This window comes from Protopterus annectens, chromosome 7.part0 (assembly GCF_019279795.1).
Source record: "Protopterus annectens isolate FY-2018-M chromosome 7.part0, PAN1.0, whole genome shotgun sequence".
Taxonomy (NCBI): domain Eukaryota; kingdom Metazoa; phylum Chordata; order Ceratodontiformes; family Protopteridae; genus Protopterus; species Protopterus annectens.
The window spans coordinates 1,992,635,865-1,992,660,002 of record NC_056739.1 but is presented as its reverse complement, the minus strand read 5'-3'; the positions used below and the strand labels follow the sequence as shown (position 1 = coordinate 1,992,660,002).

The 24,138-nt window shown below is 42.2% G+C and overlaps 1 protein-coding gene across 2 annotated transcripts in view; it reads right to left on the bottom strand.

Annotated features, from left to right (window-relative positions):
• The window catches only part of LOC122807290 (host cell factor 1-like), a 3,131,707-nt gene that overhangs the window by 1,151,715 nt on the left and 1,955,854 nt on the right, over positions 1–24,138 (bottom strand). The gene's annotated exons all lie outside the window — the stretch shown is intronic.

Genomic DNA, 24,138 nt, shown 5'->3' with positions numbered 1-24,138 from the left:
GACTGCAGTGGCACAGCCAGCTCTGGATTTAGAGAAAATTGGCAAATGGTAATGCTTGGTGAAAGTATGCACAGAACTCCAGGTAGCAGCTTCTAGGATGTCCCTGGTAGGGACACCTCTAAGAAAGGCTGTAGAGGTAGATTCAGCCCTGGTTGTGTGGGGTCTGACCCCCTATGGGATAGGTTTTCCATGGTGCTTATAGCAGAAATTAATGCAATGGCCTATCCATTTAGAAATGGTTTGCTTTGAAATAGCCTTCCCCTCTGTCCCTGCAGCAAATGCCACCAGTAATTGTTCATATTTCCTTTGAGGTTTAGTCTTGTCCAAGTAGAATCTAAGTTGTCTGTGCACATCTAAGGAGTGCAGTATCCGTTTCCCTTTGTTCTGTGGATTAGGACAGAAGGTTGGCAAATGAATGGACTGATTAAGGGCCACACTGGATACCACCTTGGGCATGAAAGTGGGATTGGTCCTGAGGGACACCCTGTCCGCATGAAATATGATGAAAGGCTCCACTGCCATAAGGACCTGTAATTCAGATACCCTTCTTGCTGAAGTGATTGCTAAAAGGAATGCTGTTTTCCAAGAAAGGAATTTTAAATCTGCAGTAGCAGCTGGCTCGAAAGGAGGAAGAGTGAGTTTCTCCAATACAAAGCTAAGGTCTAAGGAGTTGAAGCTCTCCTGGGTGGTCTTAAATCTTTGGCCCCTCTGAGGAACTGCTTGAGCAGTGGATGAGAGAAGAGGGGAGGTTCTGTGTTATAATGAGCTAAAATGGCTGAGGCATGAATTTTGATGGAGGAAAAAGACAGGCCCTTGTGAAGCATCTCAGTTAAGTAATGTAAAATCTAAGGTAAATTGGGCACTGCTGTGCTCATCCCTTGAGATTGGTTCCAGGCACAGAACCTTTTCCATTTTTCAGCATAAGATTTTCTAGTACTAGGCCTCCTTGCCTCTAAAATGATATATATCACTGGTTTACTGAGGGATGGTAAAGGAGAGATTAGGTAATTAGCCAGGCAGCTAGGTTCAGTGTTTGGAGCTGAGGGTGCAGAATCTGGTTCTCCTGCTGAGACAACAGGGTAGGAGTCTGAGGCAGGTGCCATGGGGCCAACAGTGACACACTGTGCAAGAGGGGGTACCAGTGTTGGCGTGGCCAGTCTGCTGCAATCAAAATCGTCCTTGGTTTGTCTTGTTTAATCTTTAGTAGTACTTTGGAGAGCAGAGGCAGAGGAGGAAAGGCATAAACTGAAGGACAGAGCATCCACTTTCCAAACTTGCTTGTGGGGGGAGTCCTTGTGCAAAATTTGTCCAATGGATAGTTCTGGGGGGAAGCAAACAGGTCTATATCTGGGCTCCCCCATTTGCTTGTCCACATGTTGAAAATCCTTGGTTCCAGTTTCCACTCGTGTGGGTCCATGAGGTTTCTGCTTAGTCCGTCTGCCAGTGTATTTAGTTTTCCTGGCAGGAATTGAGCTTGTAGATGCACCTGGTAGCTCAAGGCTGTGTTCCACAATGCCATGGCTAGTCGGCAGAGGGGGGTAAGAATGTGTACCCCCCCCCGCTTGTTTATGTACCACATAACAGTGGTGTTGTCGTCTTTATCATTAATTGTCCTGGAAGAATGCGGTCCTTGAAGGCTGTCAGAGCATTCTGTACAGCTAACATTTCTTTTTGATTGATATGCAGGTGCATTTGACTTGGGTTCCATTCGCCCTGAATGCACTTCCCTGCCAGGTGAGCCCCCCCATGCATAGTCTGATGTGTCTGTTGTTAGGGTTTGGGCGGCAGGGGGTAGTGTGAATGGCAGTCCCTTGTTTTGGTGGCAGGCTTCTGCCCACCAAAGGAACTATAGGTGTAGGCAAGGTATGATAGGAATCATTGCTTCTAGATCCTGAGAATGTTGACACCATTGGCTTTTTAGATACCATTGTAGTTTCCTCATATGCAGTCTTGCATATGGAATTAGAAGAATGCAGGAGGCCATGAACCCCAAGGCTTGTAGTATTTGCCTTGCAGATATCAGGGTTTTTGTGGCCACTTGTTTGAAGTATGTTGTCAAATGAATTTGTTTCTCTGGCATGAGGAAAGCCATCTGGGAAGTTGTATTCAAGCTTGCTCCCAGGAATATAATTTGTTGACAGGGTACCAGGTGTGACTTCTTTTCGTTTGTGGTGTACCCCAGACAAGTTATCACCCTTTGTACAAAGGCCAGATGATTCTAAAGTATGTCCTAGCTTTCTGCCTGAATTAGACAATCGTCCAGGTATACGGGTATATCTGAATATTTCTTTGCCTACAAAATGCAATGACTGGAGCTAAGCAGTTTGTGAATACCCTGGGTGCAGTAGATAAGCCAAAGAGCAGTGCAGAGAACTGATAGTGTGTGTAGCCTGCTTTGAAGCATAGGTATCTTTTGCAAGATTCCCTGATTGGGATGTGCAGGTATGCTTCCTTTAAATCTAGTGTTGCCAACCAGGCATCTTTGCCTAGCATAAGAAGCAACTGGTGAAGAGTCAGCATCTTGAATTTTGGAATCTCCAAAAAGGTGTTTAGAGTAGACAGGTCCAGGATAGGACACCATGAATTGTCTTTTCTGGGTACCAGGAAAAGTCTCGAGTAGAAACCTTGTCCCTTTTCCTCTTCTGGTACCAAGTGAATAGCCCCTATGCTTAGGAGAGAGAGTACTTGCTTTTGGGCCTCTGCCCACTGATTTGGGGGTAGATCTGGCCAACCGCTTGGTGTTGGTAATGTGTGGAAGCGAAATCTGTATCCTTGGGACACTATATTTAAAACCCATTTGTCCTGGGTAGTGAGTTCCCAGTTCTTTGCATGAAGAACAATCTTTCCCTCAAAAGGGGCAGTCAGTTGAGAAGTGCTTGAAAGTTTTAAAAAGAAGTCATTGAGACAGTTTACCATAAGGGGGAGTTTTATTATTCCCAGATTTGGAAGTGGAGGCCCCCCACTGCTTAGTCCTGTGCGTACCCTGGGACTGAAGCCTGGGTGCTCTGCTGGATCTGGGTTTGGACTGAGGTGGTCTGGAAGAGGCAGGAAAGGACCAGTTCTTAGAAGGTCAATGCCTACTAAATCTATGAGGTTGTACTTGTACAAAATCTTTAACAGTTTGCATAGATTTAGCTTTTTCCTCCATCTTTTTAAGAACTTCTTCTGCCTTGTTGCCAAACAGGCGGTCCTGATTTAAGGGAGCATCCAGTAATTTTCCTTTAACATGATCTGGCAAGGATTGCTCCTTAAGCCAAGCATGCCTTCTAAGTACAGACCCAGTTATAGCAGCCCTGCAAGATGCCTCTAGTGAATCAAAACCACATTACAAAATATGTTTTCCAACTTGTTCAGCAGAATGCATTAAATCCTGTAAATCCTTATTTTCAGCACAATCAGGAATCAACATCATTTTCTGTTTAAACAATCCAATAACATGCTGCTGATACTTTAACATATGAAACTGGCAGTTTAAGGCCCTAATGGCCAAAGCTGCAGAAGTGTATACCTTCTTACCCCATCTATCCAACGCCCTGGAGTCTCTATCAGAGCGGGTAGGATTTTTGGCAGTAGTAGCTTTAATGCCCTTGGGTCCCTGTGAAATGGTCTCGGGATCCGCAGTAGGATTTCTGAAAAGGAACTTGTGAGAGTCAGGCACCCTGTAATATCTATCAGGTTTTCTGGGAGCAGGAGGTAAAGAGTCAGGGGCCAAGCTAGATTCCGAAAAGGCATCATCAACTATGTCTAGTACAGGAGGTATGGCTAAAGGCCTGTGCCCTGGGGCAGGAGTAAGAAATCCCTAAGCCTATTTTTAGAATCAGAGAAATCCTGACTTTCCCAACAAAAAATGCTCCCTGAGAGTCTGCAAAGTTTCACCAAAAGAGAAATCCTCTGGGGGGGGGGGGGGGGGGGGCAGAGGGAATACAGTCCTCAGCATCAGAATCCTCATAGGTAGATAAGGGTAAATTCTGGTCATCAGAGGAAACAGAAATTTCAGAATTCTGGTCAGAAGTATCATAAGCAAACTCAGTCCTAGGTCTCTTAGAGGGGGAAGGTTGGCTTCCCCTGATTAAAGTAATAAGGTCTTCAGCCATCCTTATCATTTGTTTTTTTAGGCATAGAGGTCTCGGTGTCAGTTTTCTAGGCATGGTTCGAATTTTAGGCCTTGAAGAAGATGTTGGCGTCGGTTTAATATGCAAGTTAGTAGGCCTGAATACACCCTCAGAAGCTGATGCCTGCACAGCGGCTCTGGACCCATCCAAGGCAGAGACATCCACAGGTTCTACAGTTGAAGCATCTCGTGGCATACTGGACTCTGAATGGGTCTCAGTAGAGGCCTGCAAATCTGAAGTAGCAGGTATCAGGGGCTGCGAAAGCACCTTACTGAGTACCGGCGAACTGGCGACTGGATTAGGAGAAGCGTCGTCGTCAGCTTTGGACCTAGGCAGCCTGTCTTTATCTTTGCGTTTTTTTGGAATGTCACTAGTAGGATGGCTTACCGAAGACATATCAGGATAATTGAACCGAGCACCAAAATATTTATAAGCGAAAATATACCGACGACAGATAGTTAGTGGTTTAAATAAGGCACAAAACTGACAGCGAGGTACGTTGTGGTCAGGGCCTAGGCAAGGAATACAGTACGAATGAAAATCTTTATGAGGTATTTGTTTTCCACAAGAAATGCAATTATTTACTTTTACTGACATTGGCTTAGAGGAAGAAAAAGTTTCCCCAATCGGGTACTTCACTTTTAGTTGAAGACTTTGGTTCTGAAACTCGAAAATGAAAATTTCAGGAGTCAGCCGACCAGCACTTGCGAACTGCTTCTGCTTCGGGCACCGCATGGCAAGAAAGACTGATGCAGTGACGTCGGCTGCATGTTTTATACCCCTGATGGCCTGACGTCACGGAAGAGGAGACAGCAGCCGACGCAGGACCCAAGACTTTGTTAATCGGGCCGTCTGAGGGCTACTGCAAGCAGATAACCCAAATGTGATGCCTGCAACAGTGAAACACGAAGAACATCTTGTGTGACTTCCCTTGGCCAACTGGAAAAGAAGGTGGTACCAATGTTGTCTGAGCCAGAAATGAGTCACTAGCAAGATTGTGGGAAAGTCCTGCCTGATCTTGTGCAAGACTAGTGGTAACAGAGGAAGGGGAGGGAAGACTTACAGAAACATTCTCTTCCAAGTGAAAGACAGGGCGTTCACTTTCCAAGCCAGAGGACATGAGACTGTGGAACAGAAAAGAGGAAGTTGCCTGTTCAGAGAGGAAGCAAAAAGATCTACCTGAGGAATACTGCACAGATTTACAATGACCAGGAATGGGTCTACGTCTAAATTTCGAACTTTCAAAATGTCAACTTTCTTATGGTCGAGACCATAAGGTCGAAATTTAGAAACAACAAAATTTAAATTAAAAAAAAATTTGTTTTACATTTTTGCAAGGGGCAAGCCCCCCTTCACCCCCCCACACCCCCTGCAAATTAAATATACCAACTCTGACATCGTACTACAGTGAGGAAAACAATAAATATACCATGCTGTACCATCTCCATTTAAACAGTTTGAAGTTTCAAAACTTCGATCTTATGTCGTCAGCCATATGAAAGTTGATGTTTTGAAAGTTTGAAATTTAGAAGTAGACCCCCAGGAACACATCTGTATGAAGCATCCATTCGTAAGCATGTGTGCTGGACCTGCTAAAAGAGTCTGCCACTAGATTGTGTTCTGAGGGAATGCAAACCACCTGAAGAGTCACTTGACACTGGACAGCTAGATCCCAGACCTGAAGAGCTAGTCTGCAAAGAAGATAAAAACTTGTACCCCCCTGCTTGTTTACTTACCACATCACTGTGGTACTGTCTGTAAAAACTTTGAGAGGCTCAGAATGAAAGAGGGAATCAAAAGCTTGAAGAGCTAGAAGCAGAGCTCTGATCTCCTTTATCTTGATGTGGTCCAACTTCTGATGAAAAGGCCAGAGACCCTGAAACTTGAGAGACCCAAAGGAGGCCCCTCCAAAGCCCTGCCTGAGGGATCTGTGAAGAGTTCTTGAGTCAGGATAGGAGCTTGGAAAGGAAGCCTCAAGTTGAGAAAAACTTGATAAAGCCACCTTGAACTTGAGACAGGAAAGGAAGGGTACCGGGAAGTCCGGGGGGGGTGGCAATGTTGGAGGCACACTGAACTGAGGTTCCACTGAAGCTTTCTCATGTTGATCCTGGCCAGAGGGAGCATGGGAACAGTGGAACCCGTGAACCTGAGGACCCTGAGAAATTCCCTGGCCTTCACTGAAGCTAGAGGAAGAAGGGTCTGGAAAAAGACAGTGAGAGACAGGGCCATGGAGGCAGGCAAAGATGCCAACATTGGGATGGTCTGAACCTTACAACTGAGGAAAATGTGATCCTTAGAAGGTGTCAGAATTGATATTTGGAAGTTTAGTGTGAACCCCAGACTCTGTAACATGAAAATAGAAAAACTTGAGATCCTGAAGCAGAGTGTTGGTGGGGATGAGTCTGAATGAGAAGATAATCCAGGCAGGGAAAGATTTGAACATCTCTCATCCTGCAAAAAGCAATCATAGGAGTGAGGCATTTGGCGAATACCCCTGGGACAACATACAGGTCAAAGGGCAAAGCACAAAACTGAAAATGTAAGGAAGAAACAGAGGAATGTAAAAATTTCCTGAAAAGAGGATGGATAGGGATATCCAGTTGGGCATACTTGAGATCCAGAGAGAGACCAGAAAGGCCTGGTGTAGAATAAGGGGAAATGAAGCCGGAAGAGACAACATCTAAAAGGAAGAAATTATGAGAAAGGTGATGAGCAGTGAATGATCCAGAACTGGCGTTCAAATGCCCTCCTTTCTGAGAAGCAAAAACATTCTAGAATAAAACCCCCTCCCTGGGCAGGAGCACAGCATGAATGGTGCTCTGGACCAAAAAAGAATGCAGCACCTCAGGGAAAATAGGAGGATGTTCCCAAGGAGGTAGAGATGTCCAAAAAGGGAGAAAGGGATTTCCAAACAGAAATATCCCTGGCGGATGATCGAGAGAACCCAAGAGTCTGTTGTGATCTTTAACCAATTTGTGAGAGACAGGGAAAGATGGAGGGATCAGGGAACCTAAACAAAGGAGAGAAAGGAAACAGATTGTCAAATGGAATCTGGCTTAAAAGCAGGTTTCTGGGAGGCAGGGGTTTGAGTAGACTGAATAGGAGGCACACCTCCAGAACCAGTTTTTCCCTAAGGTGGAGGGCGAGACTGCCTGTTTACAAAAGTAGATTTGGAGGGATAATTCCTCTGAAACTTAAAAATAGGAGAAACAAAAATACATTTCAACTCCTGCAAGGCTTTACGCTTATCCTAGAGAGACTTGAAAAGTTCAGCAGCTGGAGCACCAAAAAGATTTTTATTATACAAAGGAGCATCCAACAATTTGGCCTTAATGTCATCATTCAAAGCTTGAAGATGAAGCCAAGAGTAAAGTCTCATAACTGAGCCAAAGGCTGCAGTCCTAGATGAGGCATCAGCTGCATCACAGCTGTATTTGACAGAGTGGCAAGCAACTTGTTGGTAGTGTTCAACAGGGAAAGGGTAGACGCCTTTCTCCTCAGAGTCAGGAAGGTCAGAAACCACAATGGAAACCTGAGAAAGGAGGGCCAAAACATAACAGGTCACATAAGTCCAGTAGTTGATGGCCTGAATGGATAAAGTAGCAGCAGTGTAAACCTTTTTGCCCAGCCTCTCCACAGTCCTACTATTGTTACCTGAAGAAAGTAATTTGGTACAGGCAATAGCTTGGAGGGTATGTCAGAAGAGACAGACACTACAGAAGGATCAGCAGAAGGGCATTTATAAAGAAATTTACAATCATCAGGCACTTTGTAAAATCTATCAGGTTACTTGGATGCAGGGGGCTGAGCAGCAGGGGCCACAGAAGCAGCTGTAAAGGTATCCAGGATAGTAGCCAAAACAGGGGGAACAGCAGATGGCTTAGGAGACTATATCTGGAGGAGCTTATAATACCTTTTCTGAATGTCGGAGACTTGACAACAGTCCCGCTTCAAAAACTCCATCATGCAGGCAACAATATCCCCAAAGGAGAATTCCTACAAAGGGAATCTGGACTAATACAATCCTCTTCCTCTGAACCACAGTCCAAGGGGAAGGGATTTGAGAAGAGTAAGCCAGGAAGTCTTCCCCAGAATTTAGATCATTATCTGAAGAATCTAGTTCCCTAGGTCTTTTAAGAGGAGTGGAAGATCAGGGAGGTGCAGGCACAGACACCCCTTGAGGAGGCCTTAAAACCATTAAAGCATTAAATAACCAGAGTAAAATCCTGCCATTCATGTTGGGAATCCTTTACAACAGGGGAAATATGCTTGAATTTCAGTTTCTCTTTCTCTGGAACATCTGCAGATATCCTGAGAGGGTCAAACCCTTGGTGACATTCAATAAGTGTACCAAGAATCTCCTCCCTTAATAAGATCAGCAGAAATGCCCTCATTCCCTCGGATATAATCATCAGTGGTTCCCCTCTCAACATTAGAAGCACATGTTTGTAAAGCCTCCAAGGATGTGTGAGAAGTCAGATCCATGCTGGCCACCATCAGGGTCACAGCACAGGAACCCAAGGCAACCACTGGCCAATCCTCTGGGCTTTCACTAGCCTCAAGAGAGATGTTTGGGGGAGGCTGGACAGCAGCAGCATCAGACCTAAGTTGTTTTGCCTTTTTCTTGGCAAATGGTTGACCATCAGGATGGGAAGATTCCACCATAGCACCTTCAGCCAACAATTTAAGATGTTGGTTTTCGAGGTAAATAGAAGAAAGGAGAGATGACTACATAGGGTCTTAGGGACAAAAGCCTGGCAGAAAGAACACTGCATATGGTCATGGGAAGCACCCAAATAGAAAATAAACTGGTCATGAAAGTATTTATAGGAATCTGCCTCCCACACTATTTTCCCTTTCTGGATGACACAAACCCAACAGCACTAAATAAAAAAGAACAATAAGAAGAAACCCCAACAGAGCACTTATCTGAACCATGGCTTGGTAACCAGCAGAGCAGAAAGGCATTCAGAACAATGTTCAATGATAGTGTTTGGAATGGCAACAAAGAAGTTCTGAGTCTGTGCATCTGTATATCACCTTTATGCCCTACATCTTGTGCAGGGAGTACATGTGTGACATACAGCACCTTTAAGTACTTATGACTTTGGTATACTGGCCAGACATTGGGCTAACCTTAGCAGGAAATCCCTTAGGTTATGAATACTGCAACAGTGATATGGAGAGATATCAACATGCTACTGTACATAATATTCATGAGACAAACAAAAGACTATTCAAAAAAATCCACTCTGCAAAATTAAGTTACTCCACAGTTCCACTTCTCCATGTCTTTGATAAATCATCTATCAGAAGTGGGGTTTGAACCCACTGCTTCATCTGGAGACCAGAATTCCCATGAGACATGAAAGTAGTTTAATCCTTGAGTCTGGCACCTTAGACCACTTGGCCATCCTGATAGTCATCTAGAACTGATAGTCATCTAGAACTAAAAATAAGTCAAAGCTGATAAAAATAAATAAAACACTGAAGTATATCAAGTCAAATAACAAAAGGTTGGAAAAATGAAAGAAGCTTTAAATAGATACTTAGGCGAGCTGATAAAACTGCAAAAATCAGAGGTCTAAATGAAGAAAAGGCTGGCTGAGCATTAGACTCAAGAAGATATGTTTTAAAAAATAGTATAAGTAAAAAACAGAGCATGAAGTGAAAATCTGAGATTTTCTGCTGTACTAGAGAAACTAGAAAGAACACGTTGTATTAAATTTATGACGGTACAAATAAACAACTGGACCGCTATTCCAGAGCAGGAACTGTCAATTGAAATGGCACACCATGTATATTCTCCAAATTTGGCCATAAGAAAGCAGCCAAGACTTTTATTAGTAAAGATGCAAACCTACCAGCAGAAAGAGTTGATCCTGACAAAACTGTGGCAAAAGGACAAGGTATTAAAAGTTGGAGATAGTAAAGTGTTTGTGGAAAATAGTTATCCACTGTACACCAGGCAGACAAGGAACAAATTTATTCCAGTAATCAGGGAATGTCAAGAGCCAGGAGTGAGATTCAAGCTGCTGTATCCAACTGTCTTCAGAATACTTTTCCTGGAGGATCAAAGTCATTTTTTTTATGCAAAACAGGCTAAGAAGGAAGTCCAAAAGTAACTCCAACAAAAAAAAAAATGAACCATCAAGCAGAAGGGGATTGTGCTTCTCATTCTGATGATAAAGTACTTCTAGAATGCTGCCAGTGAACCCTTTTCCATTGCGGCAAAGGAAAATGCTTGAGAGGCAGAGAAAAACACAAGAGTTGACCTGAAGAATCAGGAGCTTCTTGGGACTGAACTGGAATCTGGATTTGGGAGATGGAGATGAACAGGAAGAAGAATGACAACACAAAAATTAGTGAGTAAATGTGAGACTGCAAGGCATCGACCACATTTGTGAAATATGGCTGCATAAGAATAAGTGGAAAAAGAGAACGTCTGCTGTTTTCATTAAACTTGTGGGGAAATGAAAAGCATTAGCCTCATTTCATGTCATTAATGTTTGGAAGGACTTTGAGGGGAGAGGGAGAAAGAAAAATGTAAGTTCTCAATAGTATTTCTATGAAACTTTTCAAAATATAAATTGCATATTTTACAGTAAACTATTTTTAGTTTTTATTGTATGTGATAAAGTTTTGGAAGTAAACAGCTGCATTTTTTATTTTCTTCTTCCTCTATTCTTCCTTGGTATTAAGAAATGTAGGCAATACAGTACAAAAAGGGAGGAAAACCTAGACAAAAGCATGTTTAAGTTAATAGGCTGTAATCTTGGGTTGTTGAGGTAGGGAATGGGGTGCAAAATTACACAGATCATAACCTGTGTAGAGCTGACATGTTTTTGCTTAATTTTGCATAGGTGAATGCCTGGATTAAGTCCCTCAACTTAATCTAGTAATACATTTTAAGTGGAAAAAAAGTAAATGTGAGAACATTGAATATAATTAAGTTTTCCTTTACCAATAAATGTTTCACCTCATCTTTCAGGCTGCAGCAGAGGACTATACTTTTTCTTTTTCTCTTACATTTCCATGGAGACAAGCTGATAAAAGGAAAATAAAAGACAGAACACTGGTTTCTTCAAGGCTAAAAGTTAATGATTTCTGAAAGCACACAAGTTGCTTTCACATCTTGGAGGACAAAGATTAAAAAAAAGAACTGACACATTTTAATATTTATTTGACATCTGTTTACAGGGAAAGTCCCGATTGGGTCAGAAAGAACCCATTTTCAGGGGAGGCACAGGGAGAAAAGCTCAGGTTACATACAGACAAATACAGTCTTTATACAGTAACATAAAAGTTACATTAGTTAAAAGTAAATGCAGTGATATGAAAAGTAAAACTTTATACAAATTGCTTCACAACATAGGTACATTAGTAAAAAGCAGGCGAACAATAGGTACATAATTAAATAATACAAAGTGAAAGGAGTACAGATAGCAAGAAAGTGTACAAGAGTTGCAGCCTGGTTAGAGATGTTGAAGAGATTAGCCTGGATCAGAGAAAGGCCACAGACAGCAGTAGAACAAGTGTTGTTTCAGTATAGTTTTAAAGGAACATAGGTTAGTAGTAGTTCTCACAGTAAGTGGAAGAGATTTCCATGCTTTTGCAACACAGTGAGAGTATAAACGTTGTTCAGCAGTCTTAGAGGGTTTGTATACTGTGAGAAGAGTTTAGGCAAAAGTACAAGCAATAACATGCATCTTGGCATGGATAACCTCAATTACAGGTTAACTAAGGCATGTTTTAACTGCTCTCTATTTGGCACAAGTGCTCCTGTTAAGAGTCATGTGCATTTGCATTAAATTAAAAGTTTATGGGGGTGTTTTGGTGTGTGTATGTTTTTTTTCCCTAAGAGTTTTTATTAAAACAAAAAATCTTGCAAAATGTGACATAGCATCCAATGTTGACCAGAAATTTTTTTTTTATAAAGGCTTAATATGACAAACACTTATAGGTTCATAGGTAGGTACTAGGCTATCTGCCCAAGGGCATTTATAAGCCTAGCCAGAGTGTGTCAGCTTTCGCAGCCCCATTGATTAATTAACTGAGCCTCTGTCAAGAACAGCCAATGAAGTGATCCCAGGGGTGTATTTTCTGTTACCCATCCACTTGTCAAAGTTTCTCTTGAAGAGTGTTAGTGAGGGGTTCTGCCTAATGTAGTTAGGAATTTTGTTCCAAAGCATGGGGAGTCTCTGTGACAGGAATCTATCTCTCCAGCATGTTCTATTTATTGTTGTGGCGAGCTTTAGCTCACTAGAGCAAGTGGCTCGCAGTGACTTGGATTTCTTTAGGTGGAGCATGTCCATCAATTCTGAGTTGGACATGGCTTTGTAAGTCAGGCAGAGATCACCTCTGAGTAAGCGATATGCGACTGAGTACAGCTGGAGTTTTTCCAGTCGGACTGCAAAGGACATATGTTTGAGGCCAGTAATCCTCTTGGTGAGGTACTTTTGTGGTCTTTCCAGCTGTTGGAAGTGTCTTGTTAGGTACATCCCAAACGGGACATTGTACTCTATGATGGGTCTGATGAGTGATGTGTAGAGGGGCACTATAACCTCTTTATTTCTAGATGTGAACCCTTTAGTAATTAGATGGGCTACATAGAAGGATTTCCTAACTACTTTGGCAATATGATTGTCAAAGGAGAGATTACTATCTACCTGGGTCCGCAGATCTCTTATTACCTCTTCTGTATTAAGGGGGCTGCCACCTATGTGGTAATTCATGGGTGTTTTGTTTTTCCCAAACGGGATGACTATGCATTTTTTGGCATTTAGCTTGAGACCATGACTTCGACACCAGGTGTCCGTCTCAGTAAGGTCCTTTTGGAGAATGTCCGTGTCAGCCGGAGAGTCAATTATGGCTCCCAGTTTGCAGTCATCGGCGAACTTGGCTAGCCATAGTCCTCTTGTGTTTGCCTGTACTTCTGAGGAGTATATGCCGAACAGTAGGGGTCCCAGGATCAAGCCTTGTGGGACACCACTTGTGACTGGTTTAGAGTCGGACCTGGAGCCCGCTATTCTTACCGTGTGAGTTCTGTCTGTAAGCCAGTTGGCAACCCATCTCGTCACATAGGGGTTTATGTTCAGGCTGGTGAGTTTTTCTATAATTCCCGAGTGGGGAATGGTGTCAAAAGCCTTGGCAAGGTCAAGGTAGGCTGTGTGAACTACCTTCCCCTCATCTATGGCCTGGTGACTGTCTCGAAGAAGTCAACCAGGTTTAGTAGGCATGATCTGCCCTTAACAAAGCCGAACTGGGTCGGGTAAAGTGTTTGGAGGTTCCCAATGTCTTTGTTAATGAGTTCCATGATGATGAGCTCCATAGGCTTGCAGACCAGGCTAGTCAGACTTATGGGGCGATAGTTACCAGGGTCAGTTGTGGCCCCTCCTTTGTGGAGTGGAATAACCGTTGCTCTGCGCCATTCTATGAGCACATAGCCTGTGGAAAGGCTGAGGTTGAACAGTGTGTTTAGGTGGGGGGTCAGTTTGTTCTGTAGTTTGTGCAAGACGCAGCCTGGGACACCATCTAGCCCCATTGACGCTGTGCTTTTGGCTTTTGAAAGGGCTGTTTTCAGCTGTGTGTCTGTGATTTCCGGGACACTACACTTTTACGGTACTGTTGTGGGCCCTTTTGGGGGTGAGAGGGGGGTGACGTTTGCTCTGAATCTATCTGCCAGGATGTTGGCAATATCAGTGGGTTCAGTATATTTTGTGCTATTTTGCACTAGCTCAGAGCATATCTGCGAGTTGCCACTTAGATTCTTCTTCTTCTTGGGTACTTACGTATTATCGCAACCAGATTTTTGCGATAATACCACTTGCTTACCGTTATCGTAATCTGACTGAGAGTGTTGTACAAATGTCAGGAAACATCTAAAATTAAACAAATAACCTGTGTTGTACCCGTACGAGTCTGTGATATAGCTAAAAAAGGTCCAAAAAAACATTTGAGACTGTTACATTCATCAGCATTTGCTGCCACCGAAAAAAAAAGGGGAAAGGAACGTTCAGCGGGCGGCGGCGCACTATTCAGTTAAGCTTCACCACCCTGGCAGTAAACTGCATAAAGAAAAACAACAGCATGTTTTTATTTATTTTTTTGGTGGGGGGGGGGTTGTTTTACACGTATTAATCCCAGAAACCCATCTAAAATTAATTAATCAGATAACCTGTGTTGTACCTGTACGAGTCTCAGGGAAAACTGTTGACACAGCTGTGATATATATATATATATATATATATATATATATATGTAAAGAGCTGAAAAAGGTAAAAAAAACCCCCCACATTTATGACTGTTACATTCATCAGCATTTGCTGCCACGAAGAAAAAAAAAAGAAAGGGAAAGGAATGTTCAGCGGGCGGCGGCAGCACACTATTCAGTTAAGCTTCACCACCCTGGCAGTAAACTGCATAAAGAAACAACAGCATGTTTCTATTTTTGGGGGGGGGGGGTTGTTTTACACATTTTATTGAAAACACTGCAGAAAAAAAGATGTATTGTTAAAGGAAACACACTATATAACACTTATAAACCACTAACGGTCAGAAAACAAAATCGGGAAGCAAGTGATATTATCATAAAAATCTGGTTACGATAATATGTAAGTACCGATTCTTGACATAGCTAAAGAAGGCTTTGTGGTTATCTTTCGAATCATTGGCTATTTGTCTTTCGAAGTTAGCCTTGGAGGATTTTATGAGGGACTTAGTTTCTTACTGATACTGATCAGGGATGTCTTTCCTTCTTGGGATTTGCTTTTTTTCTGAACTAGTTTCCTCCTTCTATTGTATAGCCTGTTTATGGCAGGGGTTCACTAGACTTGTTTCCTTCTCTTAGGGGAGTGAGTCTTGGTTTTGCTAGAGATGGCACGATCCATGCTTCCTTACAGGTTCTCATAGAGTGCATTTGTAAAGGTTCCTGCATCTTGGACACTGCTATCCTTTAGTGTGGGGGCTGTGAAACTTACCACCTCTGTCTTAAGTAAGGTGAAGTTTGCTATAGAAAAGTTTTTCACTATGGTTTCCTTGGTTGGAGGTGGTGGTGTGGTGTGGACATCCAGAGTGATTAGTTTATGGTCTGATCTAACCAGTGACGGGTTGCCCTCTGGTAGGGGAGTTTACCAGCTGATCCAGGGCATGTTGGTGATGACCAGGTCCAATATGTTTTTACCTCTGGTAGGGGAGTTTACCAGCTGATCCAGGGCATTTGAGGTGATAAATTCCAGGAAACGCTGGACCTGGGAGTTTGTACTTAAGTAGTTTTCCCAGTTAACGGTAGGATAATTGAAATCACCCAATGTCAGGGTGTTCGGTAGGACCTTCATGTTTTCCAGTGTCTCCAGAAAGGCGGAGTGGTGGTCCTGGGTCCTGGAGGGTGATCTGTAGCAGGCCACAATTTGCATTGCAGATTTGCCTTTAGTTGCACATGGATGATCTCGGAGGTATCATGCTGCGCCACTAACCTGGTGGTGTAGGTATCCTTGATGAATATGGATATACTCCCTCCTTTTGTGTTTCGGTCCATGTTCTGTGGCCAAAATGTGTGGTATGAGTTGTAGCCCAGTAGTGCTGGGGTGCTCTGTGGAGCCTTGAACCAGGTTTCAGTTACTGCACAGATGTCGACATTCTCCATACTGAGGAGTGCTTCGAGCGTGTGCATTTTGAGATTTAAACTCCTGGCGTTGAGTAGCATAACCCTCATCATTTTATTTGTGCTGTTTACGGAGGTAGGTTTGACTTTTGAGCCTTGCCTAAAAAAGGCACTATGGGGGCAGCAAGAGCCTTGGCCAGTATTCGAAAGCCTAGGGTTGACAGGTGCAAGCTGTCTCTTGCGAAGTAACGAGGCTTGTCAAGCATGTTGTCCCAGGCTGACAGACACTGGATTCCTTTTGAATGACACCAGAAGCTTAGCCAATTGTTGAAATTGATCATTTTGTCTTTATACTGCGGTATCATTCTTGATGAGGGCAGGATGCTACTCAGGGTCAGGGTCATAACCACCTGGGCTACATGATCAGAGAGCTCTTCCATGTCTCTTTTCATGTAGTCCAGGGAGGTATGTCTCAGGTCATTCACACCAACATGAACAATGACAGAGTCATATTTGTACTAGTTCTGGAGTGACCTGAGTTGCTTGTGCTATGTGGCGGATTCTGGCTCCCGACAGGCAGCTAACAGTAACCTTCTCCTTGTCCAGCCTAGTGAGTGGGACGTCAGTGTGCCTGACTATAGAGTCGCCTATTACTAGTGTGTGTTAGGTATGTTATTTCGCCTTAAGGGCTGCGATTGTGTGGCACACTGATTTTGTGTTTTATGTGTTGTCTGGTTTGTGACGGGAGGTGCAGGTTTTTTTGGGTGTCTGCTTTGGAGGTCTGTGATGCTTTTGCAGGTTTTTATTTAGAGCCTCCGAGTATGATTTGGTGTATTTATGTGCATTTTTTGCCAGTGCTGGTTTAATATGTCTATGTGAGGCTGGAGGTGTGATGCAAGTGTCAACCTTCTCCTCATGACTGCCTGTTCCAGTCTTAGGTGGAGAGACCTTAGCCTCCAATTTAGCTATATAACTGCATCTCTCGCATATGTTAATGTTTTGTGGTAGGAGGTGAGGGTTGTCTGTGTACATGAGGCAGTTGTAACACTGCCTCAGGATACTCAGGTTCACCAGCTGGACTGGAGAGTATACCTGAAATTGCCCTTTGGTCATGCTTGAATAGTAGGGTGAGAGCTGCTTAGTCATTTGGTTGGTGAGGGGTGAATAATGAGCCTTGCCCTGCTGGGCAATCAAGTGTCGGGTATATTAGTGCTTGCTATTAGGTCTGAGCAAGTGCTGGACTGTAGGATGCTTTTTAAGTGCTTAGGTTGAGAGTCAGACTACATTCAAGGGAAAAAACTGAAGAGAAGCTTGGTGGAGCCGGGATAAATTTAGCCCTAGCTAACCGGTGCTGCCCGGACGTGCAAAATCATGCAAACGTGGTTTTTTACAGCAGGGAAATGAAAGAGACAGAAATTAGCCCAAAATGGCCTATAAACTACTAACTTCTGGGCTGGAACCAGGGACAGATGGCTGCTCAAAGCTCCCTCTCTCACAGGTGAACAGAGAAACCTCCCTCTATCCAAGTAAGGTATGAGCAACTCAGAAAATTGTAACACAGCCCTGAATTCAGGACTAGCATGAAAAGTGGACTATACTAGCTTAGAAAGGTGGGAAACAAGGAAAAAATGTTTTTGAAAAGATAAGGCAAAAACAGTAAAAAAAAATACACTTAAAACAGCTTTAAATGACTACAAACAGTAAAAAAATACACTTAAAACAGCTTTAGATGACTACAAGCAATCAGAAAAGGCTTTTAAACAAATTACCCAATTAACCAGTAAAAAAAATCTCAAAACTGAGCCCTGTTCCTGTAGTCTTCAATCAGACAAGTTCCAACTGCATACTCCTGCCTGATACATGTTATCACAAAAGCTGGAAACAGACATTTAAAAAAAGCTGCCATATATATAATAAGTGGGAATAATGACTTCTTACCATAATGTTAACACTTTTCCATAGTATTTTGGAATGTGAATTGTCTCACAGGTATAGACAAAAAGGAAAGAATACTTTATGTTAAGAAATGCATGGGACAAAAAGCTACGCTACAGGAGACACATATGGAAAGAAATGACCATAAGAATTTGATAAAGAAATGATTTCAGGATGGATAATATGCAGATTATCAGGAACAAAGGAAAAGAGGAGTACTTATGTTAATTGCTAGAGGAGCTCCAGTAGTAACAAAAGAGGAAAAGGGGATAATAATGGCAGATTTGTGGTATTACAGGGCTATTGGTAAGGGATGAGGGTTACACTAGTACATATTTCTATTCTAGTACGGATTAAAAAAAACTGGGAGAAATAATCAGCTTTTGGCAGGGAATATTAATTATAGGTGGGGACTGGAATTTGAAAGCGAGGATATATCAGGGGACTAAGAAGGGAAAATATAACAAAAAAAAGCTTGATTTATAAATACATTTATGAAAACATTTGGTATGAAAGATGGGAATTCGGAAGTAGTAACTCGGACAGAATCTGCATATAATTTGCCACAGTACAATAACTGGGGTAGAAAAGACAGAAAGTACATTTTAGAGGAACTCTGTCACAAATCCGATAACTATTTCAGATCATGCACCAATAATTATGATGATAAAAAGGTAAAGCAATGAAATAAAGATGAGACACTTGCACTTCCCCACCTATCCTTTGAAAACAGAGGAATTTAAGGAATGGGTAATAGAAATTTCCCAAGAGTTATGAGAGAAAATAGAAAGTACTCCAGAACTTACAGTTAGTAAGTGGGATAACATGAAAGTACAGTTTAAAAACAGGATAGAAATAAAAGAAAAACAGATCTGGTTAAGAAGTGATGAGAATTATTTTGAGGGGCTGACAAAGGTTATAGTATTACAAAATAAGGAGAATCTCAAAAAACAAGAGGCAGCACAAATGCACAGTGTTAAGAGAAAATAAGTGAGTACCAGGATAATATGCATGCATTTCAAAAGATTGCTGTTAAGCAACTGTATTTTTTTTTGATAACTCCAGAGCACAAAAACTTTTGGCAGAATGACTTGCACAACAGAAAGTTGAAAAGATTGTTGCCAAACTTAAGGAGCCATGTAGCAAGAAAAATAACTAGAGATATTAGAAATATTTTGGAAATTTTACCATAATTTGTATAAAGCAGAGAAGTGGGGAAATCAAGAAAAAGCATAGATGGAAATATTTATGGAAGACTTAAATATGCCAAGGTTAGAGAGGTAGATGAGGATCAACAGCTAACAGTTAAGATAGGAGGGGATGAGATAAAAATGGTGATGTATAACCAATCTGCAGGAAAGTCTCCAGGAATAGATGGAATTCAGTTGGAAGTTTGGAAGCTACGAGTAAATAAAGTTATAAAGATCTGGAAAGTTTTGTTTAACAGTATTTACAAAGGAAGGGAGGCACTAACATCCTGGAAAAAAAAGCTGTGGGAGCTGTAATACCTAAAGCTGTTAAAGACCCATCTGCTCCAGCTTCATACAGGCTCATTTCAATTTTAAAGTGTCTATGTCTATAATGGCTAAAAAAAAGGCAAAGATGATGCAAAAATTGATAAATATGGACCAATGTGGTTTTGTGAAGTGGAGGCAAACATTTGATAACATTAACAGAAAAAAATGATGATTGAAAGGGAAGCAGAATGTAAGAAAATACTGCTGTTATTTTTGGGTCTTAATACAGAGAAACCATTCAACAGAGTAAACTGAGATTGTATGAGTAGGACAATGGAAGCATTTGCATTTCCTGCTACAATAACATGGTTAATTAGAAGAACAGTTGAGAGATCAGAAGTAAAAATCAAACTGGGAGGGTTCCTATCTGATAAGGGGTGTCCTCTTTGCCCTCTATTTGTGTTATACTTAGAATCACTAGCAAAGAAAATAAGAGACTGGTATGGTATTCAAGAAAAGCCAACTTTATTTGCAGACGATATTATTTTGTACCTGCTGGCACCAAAAAAAGACATCTCAGTGTTGGGGAACATCCTGGGATGGTTCCATTTTTTCCTGATATAAAATTAAGAAGAAAACAAACAACTGGCTTGACTACCATGGAAAACTAGTTATTAAAATAAAAGAATAAAATAAATAAAGTAAACAGTAATACTAAAAGTCAGCCCAAAGATTCAGGATAAGCGCTTTCAACCTTCCAGCTTTCCTCAGATCCATAGAATGCAACAATGTAATTTCTTTATTATCATAGTCAACACCCAATCAATTCTCATCCATAAGGCAGCCACCTTCTTGAATTCAACCTGTGATCAAGCAGATGACACTGCCTAATTTAGCAACCAACCATTTTCATCTCAGGAGCCGCCACCCCTTAAGAATTGGTTTCAAAGGGATAATACCATTTAAACCACGTGGGCGACCTGATCTTAAGTCTGTAATCCATTTAATTTCTTCAATTTCAGTCCTGTTGTACATGTCACCTCCTCTTAAGCTTTCAGTAAACATTTCTAACACCATAAGCAAAAACGTATGGTCAGGACTTGACATAATGTGCTGTGAGAGGGCATTGCTTTGGACTTTATTTCTGATGTCATTCATATGATGAAGGATACGTTCTTTGAAAGGCCTGTTGGTTTTGCCAGTATAATAACAAGAACAGCAGGTACACGTACCAATGTAAACCACATTCCTGGTATTGCAATCAGCGTATTTATTAAGCCAGTATCTTTTGTGCATGAATTAATTAGTGGTATTAATGCTATTACAAGCCTTACAACTTCCACACGAAAAAGACTGAAAACTTAAAGATCTCTTCACATTCTTGTAACAGAGCAGCCTCTTAAGACTCATGCGATTTTTGAAAAAAAAAAAGAGGTGTCTCACCTAGTATGCATTTCAAGTTATCATCTACAGTTAGACTAGACCAATTTTTCTTGATGATGTTACATATGGTTTTGATGTCTCCCAAATATGTAAGTAAATATCTGATAGGATGCACTACTCTTTCACATTCTCGGTTATCCCCAACATTGTCCATCTTATTCCTTAGCCCTCATCTCTCCATGGTATATAGCTGAGTGTCCTTACTTCTATATCCTCATTCTTGAAAGTTACGTAAAAGGGTTTGTTTCTCATTTTTATAAGTTCCCATATCTGTACAAAGTCTAGAGGTGATTTCTCCAACAATCCTTGCGGTAAACTCATGTATTAAAGCACCCTGCTTCATCTCTAGTGATTCTGACATCAAGGAAACATATTTCTGTTTTTGACATATGAACATCAAACTCCAAGAAGGTGGTAGTCATCTCCAAATACTTTATAAAATGAAGAAAGTTGGTCTCATCTCCTCTCCATATAAGGAATATGTTGTCCACAAAACGTACAGTTTTGTACCTACCATAAATGTAGATGTTTGAGTGCTAATACAGCTGCAGTAATCACATATGGGTTCTCTGCCGTCAGGCGGTCCCTCGGTCGGCCGAATTCCAAAGTCTTGGTCCGGCGTCGGTTGTCGTCGCTTTCTCTTCTGACGTCAGTGAGGCCAGAGTATATAAGACAAAGCCGACGCCATGTTCTTCAGTCTTTCTTGCCCCAGATGTCAGGTGCCCCCAGAAGGAAGGCAATACCTAAATAGTGCTTATATACATATACAAGCAATGCAATATAATTCAAAATCAGTGGTAACAAGCAAATAAAACATAGCCGGATAACCCAGTCTGGTAGTATGAAGAGGTTGCTAGGCCTCATGTCTTTACCAAGTGGGAAGGAGGGAGGGAAACCTGTACTGCAGCTGTATTAGCACTCGAACATCTACATTTATGGTAGGTACAAAACTGTACTATGTTCATCGTGCATACAGCTGCAATAATCACATATGGGTAGAATCCCAAAGCTATGTACTGGGTGGTAGGTACTAGGAGGAACTGGGTTGAGCCAGAATGCCCTGCAAAACAGCAGTGGCAAAACCTGCTCTTGTTCTGGAATATAAAGGCAGATGGTAGTGTTTTGTGAAGGTATGTACAGAACTCCAAGTGGCTGCCTCCAAAATATCTTTGGTAGGAACTCCTCTGGAAGGCTGTAGAGGTAGCTGTTGCCCTGGTGGAGTGGGATCTGATACCTGCAGGGACAGATTTTCCATGATAGGAGTAACAAAACCGTATGCAGTGGCCTATCCACTTTGAAATAGTCTGTTTTGTAACTGGCTTCCCTTGAGCCCCTACAGCATAAGACACAAAGAGTTGTTCTGATTTCCTAAAGGACTTTGTTCTGTCCAAATAATAACGAAGCTGTCTATGGATGTCTAAGGAGTGTAGCAGCCTTTCCCCTTTGTTTTGAGGATTGGGGTAAAAGGTGGGTAGGTGTATGGCTTGATTTAAAGCTACCCTGGATACCACTTTAGGCATAAATGATGGGTTGGTACGAAGGGAAACCCTGTCCTGATGGAAAATGAGAAAGGGCTGCACCGCCATGAGGGCCTGAAGTTCAGAAACCCTACGAGCTGAAGTGATGGCCAGAAGGAAGGCTGTCTTCCAGGACAAATATTGCAAATCTGTTGAGGCAGCTGGTTCAAAAGGAGGCAATGTTAATTTTTCTAGTATGTAATTAAGATCCCAGGCTGGTATTGGTTGTTTCCTTGGTGGTCTTATATTCTTAGCCCCTCTGAGGAACTGTCGTAAGAGTGGGTGAGAAAATAAAGGAGGATCAGTGTTGAATTCTGCAGAGATGGCTGAGGCATGGATTTTATGGAAGAAAAGAAAGTCCATTGTTCAATAGCTCCGCTAGGTACTGTAATACCTGTGGCAAGTTCAGTTTTCTATGGTCCTGGCCTTTTTCTCATTCCAAGAGCAAAACCGCTTCCATTTTTGGAGTAAGCTTTTCTTGTAGCTGGCCTTCTGGCCTCCAAAATGACATCCTGTACCTCCTTGGAGAGTAGGTTCTGTTGTGGTGTTAAGGAATTTTCCATGCAGCGAGATTGAGTGTTTTCAGCTGACTGTGAAGAGTTTTGTAGCTGTGCTGAGTCAGCAGAAGAGGCATTAGAGGCAGGGACCAGGGAGGAGTATGTGTTAGGCTCCTCAGGAGTGGGTACCAGTGTTGCCTTGGCCAATCTGGAGCAATCAGTAACATCTTCGGTTTGTCTGTTCTTGCTTTCAAAAGCACCTTGGGCAGAAGAGGCAGAGGTGGGAATGTGTAAACTGTCCATGCTGTCCAACTGAATGAAAGGGCGTCCACTCTCCAGGCCTTTGGGTGAAAAGTCTTTGAACAAAACTTTTCCAACTGATGATTCCTGTGGGAGGCAAAAAGATCTATGTCTGGCCTCCCCCATGCTTGGCTTATTTCTGCAAACACCTGAGGATGTAACTTCCATTCGTGTGGATCTGTCATTTTTCTGCTTAGATTGTCTGCCAGTGTGTTTTCCAATCCTGGCAAGTACTGTGCTTGAAGTTCGATTTGTCTTTCCAGAGCCAGGTTCCAAAGAGTCATGGCTAGTCTGCACAAGGGGTATGAATGTGTTCCTCCTTGTTTGTTTATGTACCACATTACCGTGGTGTTGTCTGTTCTTATTAGTAATTGTCCTGGATGGAGGAAGTCCTTGAAAGCTGTAATTGCATTTATTACTGCTAGCATTTCTTTTTGATTGATGTGAAGGTGCTTTTCTTTTTGGGACCATTTGCCCTGAATGCACCTGTTCGTCATGTGCGCCCCCCATGCGTAGTCTGAGGCGTCTGTGGTTATGACTTGTTTTGCTTGAGGCTTGCAGAATGGGAGGCCTTTGTTTGCTTGACATGCTTGGGCCCACCATAGAAATTCCTTTGCAAACATGGAATTATTGGTATTATTGTTTCCAAACTGTGACTGTGTTGAGACCATAGGTTTTTTAGGTACCATTGAAGTTTCCTCATATGCAGCTTTGCAAATGGGGTTAATAGAATGCAAGATGCCATGAATCCCAGAGCCTGCAGGATTTTCCTTGCAGTAAGCCTAGTACTTTTTGCTAGTATTTTGAAGTACTGAGATAGTTGCCCTTGTTTTTCTGGTGTAAGGTAGGCCATCTGGGTGTTTGTGTCCAAGTTGGCACCCAGGAAAGTTATTTTCTGGGAAGGTGTTAGCCTTGATTTCTCTTTGTTGATTGTATATCCCAGAGAAAGCAGTAACCGTGTCACTTATGCCAGATGTTCCAGAAGTATGTTCTTGCTGTCGGCTTGGATCAGGCAGTCGTCCAGATAAGGGTAAATTTGTATCCCTTGAAGTCTGCAGTAGGCAATCACTGATGCCAGGCACTTTGTGAATACTCTGGGCGCAGTAGATAAGCCAAAGGGCAATGCAGAGAATTGATAGTGGATTGAACCTGCAAGAAATCTGAGGTATCTTCTGCAGCTTTGTCTGATTGGGACATGCAGGTATGCCTCCTTGAGGTCCAATGTTACCAGCCAGAACTCCTTGCCCAGCATGGGAAGAAGCTGCTGTAATGTGA